This window comes from Rhineura floridana, chromosome 22 (genome assembly GCF_030035675.1).
Source record: "Rhineura floridana isolate rRhiFlo1 chromosome 22, rRhiFlo1.hap2, whole genome shotgun sequence".
Classification (NCBI taxonomy): domain Eukaryota; kingdom Metazoa; phylum Chordata; class Lepidosauria; order Squamata; family Rhineuridae; genus Rhineura; species Rhineura floridana.
Window position 1 is genome coordinate 15,107,533 of NC_084501.1, and position 7,040 is coordinate 15,114,572.

The 7,040-nt window shown below is 42.9% G+C and overlaps 1 long non-coding RNA gene across 1 annotated transcript; it reads left to right on the forward strand.

Annotated features, from left to right (window-relative positions):
• Nucleotides 1-1,602: 1,602 nt before the first annotated feature.
• Nucleotides 1,603-5,394, forward strand: LOC133374790 (uncharacterized). Its single transcript, XR_009759975.1, has 2 exons — nt 1,603-1,691; nt 4,414-5,394. It is a non-coding gene; the product is annotated as an uncharacterized LOC133374790 (long non-coding RNA).
• The last annotated feature ends 1,646 nt before the right edge of the window (nt 5,395-7,040 follow it).

The following is a 7,040-nucleotide window of genomic DNA, read 5'->3' on the forward strand; positions in this document are numbered from 1 at the left end:
GCTTTAGTCTGGTTTGTACCTGCATTGTTTGGTTATATACGTACCATTTAGTCACATTTCAGGGCAAAGCGCTTGTTTCTATCCCTAGCAAAAGATCCCCCTCCTCTCAAAGAGGTGTGTTTCATGGGCCATGTGGGTGGCAAGTTCACGCACTCAGGCTCCCAATTCCACGTGCCGTAACATTATCCTTCCCAGGGCCTTCAACTAACTTCGATGTAGTTTTACTTGTGCAGACCAAGACCAGAGGGTGCCGGAAATATCTGCAAAATTTTTACCAGATGCCGTTAGAACAAGATCTTCATTGGTACCTTGGGTTTTAATCTGATCTAGGTTGTTTTGTTGTTGATGATGAGGATGAGGATGGTTTTATTTGTCCATTTCTCATACAATCATGGATTTTGGATATATCAGTTTCACCGGTTGGTATTCACCGGTTCCCTCCGGTATTGGAGGGAAGGTGGGGACATACAGGAGATTATTGAAGAAGTCATGCTAGATGCATGATGGGACAGGGTTCCTGTAACTTGCCAATTAGCGGAAGGGGGAAAAAGGGGGAAATTGGAAGCCTTCTCTTCCTTAGTTTTTAGAGTCCTTGTGATCCAAAATGTTTTGAGCAGAGACAAAGGGAAAGGACCAGACTAAAGTGAGCAGGACTAGGGATGGCTGAGAAACTCAATTCAATTCACCTTTAATGCTGAATTTATCAAATTCACATTTTCCAAAATGATATGAGAACTGAAACACGGCCATATTTCAACATCCCCACTTCTCTGTGTTCTTTTCTATGCAGTCTAACCAACCAGTGTTTTACGAATACTGATTACGTGAAGGGAAACTGTGATCAAAATGAATACATGCAAGAAAATAACATGCAAATATGCATTGTGTGAAGGGAATCTCTTGCAAAATTGTGTACATTAGACTCAACTGGAGAAATTCACAGGAAAATGTTTGGGAATTTTTGTTACTGTAGAAACCTGGAGAAGTGAATTTAAGACTGGAAGAATGAGAAATGGAGGGAAACAAAACTGACAGCTCTTTGCATCTCTCTGCACGACACAGCACTACCAAATTTCCAGGAGTACACTTCCATCTCTGCAAAGATTTGTGGGAGGTCTCCATTGGATGGGGAAGACTTAAATCCAGTAGCACTTGGTGGGACAGAGTGACGTGGCATTGCTCACTTGGCTTCCTACATGGACCCACTGCTGCTAACTGAGAGATTCAGACGTGGTGGAAGTTCAGTGATGGTGCAGTGAAGGATAGCAACAGCCTCCTTGCAACGTCTTGATATCAACATCCTGAGTTGGCATTTTAAGGTCTTTCTAGATGCACATTTAATTTTTATGCAACTATATAGCTAAATTCGGCGTGCCATTCAGCATCTTGAAATGGTACACCAACAATGGCATATCTTCAAAGAAGAGAATGTCACTTTTTCCAATTAAAATGCTATCATTTAGGTTGTTAATTACAGCAGACAGGTTAATGCTTTATCTGTCCCAATCTTATCATGGGCTGGATTTACGATGTGCTCTTAATCTTTTAATGATCCGGATGTTTTCTAAGAACAGTGCTGACGCAATATATGCAAGTCGGGGAACAGTATAAATGCTATCACCATTTCAGTTATTACCACCAGTGTCTTTTGGCATCCCACGAATTTTGGGGTTCACCTTTTCCTGCTGTTGGTAAGTTGTCTTTACATAAATGCTTTGTGAGAAGAGGGTGTGAAGGTTCTCTGTGCCTTTGGAGCATATTTGTTTGGGATTTTGGTATTTGAAACGAAATTTGGGAAGAGGAAAATGAGAAAACTAGGGTATTTTCCAATTCTACTCACATATTTGGTGTGACTCACCATGAAAACGGAAGACCATGATGATCACTGGAACAGTGTGATACGTTTGATTCTACCTGAGTTTGTGACCTGATCCTGTGGCATCAAGTTCATTATTAGCAATGGGCATCCCTACCTAGAGCAAGCTCCATTCAACTCAATGAGGTTTGCTTCTGAGTAGGCAAAGGTAGGATTTCACTGTCAGTCTAGGAATATCTGCAAACTTCCTTTATGCAGACACAGAGGGCTCCAGTTTGCTTCTTCCAAACAACAAGCAAAGGAAAATCTTTGATGGTAAAAGAGTAGTGTATTAGGAGGCTGTTTCTGCTGTTCCAAAAAAAGGAGTTGCTGGATGAGGGGCAAGAGCATCTCCTGTTTGGTTTCTTTTGTTTGTATTCCAGAAGGAAGAGAGAGTTAGGGTCCTCCAGCTGACTAGGTTTGCCTACCTTTACCTGTGCTCTTCTCTACCGAACTTCCTTCCATTGTAAACTGATATGCTCAGGGAAGCTGACCTGCCCCTCCTTCCTTTGTCTTCTTCTTCAACTGTCCGAGGAGAGAGGAGACATCTTTGACTTTGCTCTCTCTCCTGAGCCATGAGGGCAATACCCAAGTTTGGGCATTGCACCTCCAACTTAGTTAGTTAGTTAGTTAGTTAGAACTACGTATGCTTTTCCTATCTACTCTGTATTTCTATAAATAAAGCAGCTTTTCTTATTGTGCTAAGTCTTAAGTCTGAGTGGTCTAAATGCAGGGTAAAAGTCTGCTCCTTACGTAACTACACAAACGGGCACACACGCAGCTCAGACCACTGAGGATCTCTGCACATATATACATATTTCCATCACAGAGTCAACCAAAATTACAGGAGGCATTTTGAAAGGAGCCCATCATGGAGAGGCAGCCCTAATCTCTCTGTAAAAGCAAGACATGCTTTGAGACCCTTGCCTTCCTGCCCTTTAGGGATTTGGGTTTGCTGGCACAATGGAGCTGTTTGATCTCTCCCTCCCCTTCCAATATTAAGCAGGCGGCTTTGTACACTGCCTCAAGATGCAATCCGAAACCCATTCAACCCTGGAGTAAGCCCCATTCAATTTAATGTAGGGATGGTTAGCCTGGCAACCTTGATCAACGTGTTCTTGAAGCTACAATGAACACCTGATGGGATTCACATTATTAGCCACAGCTGATGAAGACACAGCCAATGGTTCTGCAAAAAGTCATTTCTGATTCAGCTTCCGGGAAATTGTGTTTTACAGAGCAGGCGCTGGAGGGGAGGGAACTGGCCGAAGGGTAGGTGGAGGGAAGCAAGAAAATCAGAGGAAGAGAATCGAGTTAGTAGGCATGCCCAAGATGAATGGAAAGAGGGGCAGTAGAAATCACCATTGGAGCATGTGTGTTGTGAGGCAGGTATGTGCTGCACCCCCTCCCCTTGCCATAGGACATGAAAATGAAAATATAAGCATATGGTTATTGCAGGAACAGTGTGATGGAATTGTTTTATTTTAAGTATACGACCTAATCCAGGGGCAAGAAATTCATGATGAGGAGTGGGCATCAGTTCTGTGCACTTCCTACACTGTGAGAGAAATAGGGGTGATTCAAGCGAGGCTTTCACATGTCCAAGTTGGACTGAACCTTTAAAAGTGCATCTCTAGCTGGACTCAGATGCCCCCAAATTTAAAATGGGAGGTACTGTGTTTCTACCCCCACCCACCCGCTTTCCCTTACACAAGTCAGTTGGGGGAGCGATCTCTGCCAGCATGATGAGGATGTCTTCTCACAAATCCATGCTGGAGAGCAGACTCCACCAGTCAACATTTGGGGTGTATGAAAGGTGATCTGTGGGGTGACTTCTCCCAACTGCAACCTCCCCCTACACCACCCCTACTTACCCCCATTGAATACTGTTGTACAGACTTGAGAAGTATTACATTTTCCATCCAGGAGAACCCCTGCGGGTCTCAAACTGAAATGTCACCAGCTTCCAATCCTGTGATACTTCGAACAGCACCCTTTCACAGGAAGGAAAAGAGAGGCTCCAATGCTTTACCAATATACTTCCTTGCTCCCCACCACACCAAACCCCCATCCAGTGAATGCCAAGGAGCTTCCTCCTCCGGTACAATCTTGCCTTGCCCTTTGCTGCTGTCCGTTCAGCATAACATAGGGAGCGGACGTTTAGTGTTGTGGCAATGACCCTTTGGGATTCCCTTCCCTTAAATATTAGACAGACGCAGTCTCTGTTATATTTTAGGCACCTACTGAACACCTTCCTCTTTCAACAAGCCTTTTACACAGAGACCCTCGTAGTTTGTGTCTGTGTTGGAATTGCTTTCCAAAATGTTTTTAAAGCTGGGTATCTTCTTAAAATAAGATTGGGTTTGATTAGTTTTTAAAGCTGTTTCAATGTATTTTTAAGTTGTTTTATGGTGCTTTTCGTGGTTTGTTTGCCACCTTGATCTCCTTCTGGGAGGAAGGTCAGGATATACATTGAATAAACAATATATAATCAAACAAGTATTAAAGTGCACGTCAACATTCACAAGATTAAATGATTCCACTCCTTTCCCCCCCAGATTCTTTCTAGACTGGAAAGTCATCTATCAACATCAGAGTGATAGAAATGCCCCGGCAATGGCCAAAGCCCCTTCGTTTTCATGTTCCTCATTTCGCCTGGCCACCACCCCATCCTCCCCTGTCTGTGCTCCCATCATTGCCATGGCCAGAGCCCTATCCTGTTGGAATTACTATGCATGTTGCTACTGGCTACCCACTACGCCAGCATCCTCCCCTGTCTGTTGGAGTCCCTGTATCAGTTTTGGAAGTTGGCAGATCACTATAACTCCTGAGCAACAAGCCAAACCAGAGATATGGTAGGTTCTCAGGCCCTAGCTTTCCTCTGCCTTTATCAGAAATTCATTTGCCACCGCTGATGCAACCAAACTCATTTCTTTACAATCCCAAAACAAGCTCACATCTCCTCTGGAGACGGGTGCTTTGCTGTGTGCAGGATGAGCTCACCCCTTCATTGAATGGAAACAAGATCATCACAGGAATGAAACAGAATAGTACCCGAATTGCACAAAATGGATTCACAGCTGATGATTGTATGGGTTTAGGTGCCAGAAATGTTGAGCCTCTCCATCCAGAGAAACAAGAGCAGACTGGATCGTCACCTCTGACACTCATACCTACACCTGCCTGCTCAAAGCACCTCTCAGGTTTCCCTCCAACTCTCTTAGATATGGAGATTTTTGCTTCCTTTCTTTCAAGGCAACCTGAAGGCATTCTGACCAAAATTCAAGGGATCCCAAATTCACTACTCATTCTTTCATGGATTTCTGAATATTCCTCAGGGCTGCAAGATTTATAATGCTTCCAGTTTGCTCTGTTATTCTCTGTGTACCTATTTCGTGTCTCATGTTACTCATTCATCTGTCATTTTACTCTTCTGTACAAAATGCATTCTTCACCTTTCTGAAGCTGCTCATCATGGAAATGCTTTTCTGCACTCCTCTGTCCCCTACAATAAAGCTTATCTATCTGCATCAAAACGATCTGTTGTGGTCCTCTTATGTTTTACTCCTTTGGGGCAATCAGGTTTAGATTCCGGTTGGGTGAGGACTGCTCAAGGTAGAAGTGATTTTAGGAAAGATACAGTTTTGGGAATTCAACAGTACAAGGTGTTCAATCTTAGTGATTGGTCACTGTTTGAGTAAGGTCTCAAAGTTCGATTCCTGCATACTTTTCAAAAGGATTAATAATCTGGGTTGAAGTCTCCTTCCTCAGATATTACGACCTGAGCTGAGCTTAGTCCAATTATTTCTCCTCAATGTCAAGGTATCTCTCAGGATTGTTGCTGAAATTGGATTGAGCCATCACAATTTCTAGAAAGAGGTTCCCTCTAATATTCTGTAAGATAGACCTCAATGGATGAATGTGCTTTGGCATTCTGTTCTATTATACAATCCAATAAACATAATGCAATGCAGAGTGGTGTATTAGTTCATAGTATGGGCTTCTCTTGGAGACCCGCTCTGAAGCCAACTGACTCCAGTTGCTAGTGGGGCTTGAGATGCCTGGAAAGCACCAGACTGGATCCATTTTACTCTTGCCAACTCCCCAGGTTTCCTCAATAATTATTCTGTGGCAGTTGTCAAACAACAGGCAGTGCTCTGTCAACCCCAATTAGTTGTGGTATTTAATAAGGTTGTGTCCTTTTTCAACCCACACCTGTCTTTGGGTTTGCTATTTCCAAATACTGCTCACAGAAGGCAGCACAAGGTGTATACCCCACAAACACTTTGGCAACCACAAGTCAGCCTTGGGACACATTGTTCCATTTGATGAATCTTTTATTCTTTGTGTGGGGTCCCATGTTGCAGAATGTTCCATATGAAATTGGATTGTATACTAGAACAGAATGTGAAAGCACATTTATCCATTGCGGACTAGTTTACAGAATACGAGAGGGAATCTCTTCCTACAAATCGTGATGGCTCAATCCAATCTCAGCAACAATCCCGGGAGATATCTTGACATTGAGGGGAAATAATTGGACTAAACTCAGCTTAGGTCATAATATCTGAGGAAGAAGACTTCAACCCAGATTTTTAACCCTTTTGAAAAGGATGTTCGAATTGAACTTTGGAACCTTACTCAAACAGGGACCAATCTCTGACTTTATCTTTTACTCTCAACACTGTATTCCTAAAATCCCTTCTACCTTGAGCAATCCTCACCCAACCAGAATCTTGCGACTCCTTCATGACAATGACAGCAACAATTCTGGATATCAATGGCTTTCAGAGTGATGCATTCAGAGTCAGATCAGGCGTAAGACAGGGATGTGTCATTGCTCCTACCTTATTTGCTATCTTCATTGCTATGATTCTACACCTTATTAAGGGGAAACGTCCTACTGGTGTGGAAATCATATATTGAACAGGTTTTTAATCTCATTAGGCTGAAAGCAAAAAGTAAGGTAATGTCAAATTTTGTCATAGAACTTCAATATGCCGATGATAATGTAGTTTCCGCACATTCAGAGAAAGATCTCCAAACTCTCCTAAATGTCTTTGCAGAAGCATATGGAAAGCTTGGGCAATCACTGAATAGTGAAAAAAACACAAAGTACTTCATCAACAGGTGCGAGCTAGTTCTTCTGTAGCATCATCAATCCAGCTTAATGCTGTGATGCTGG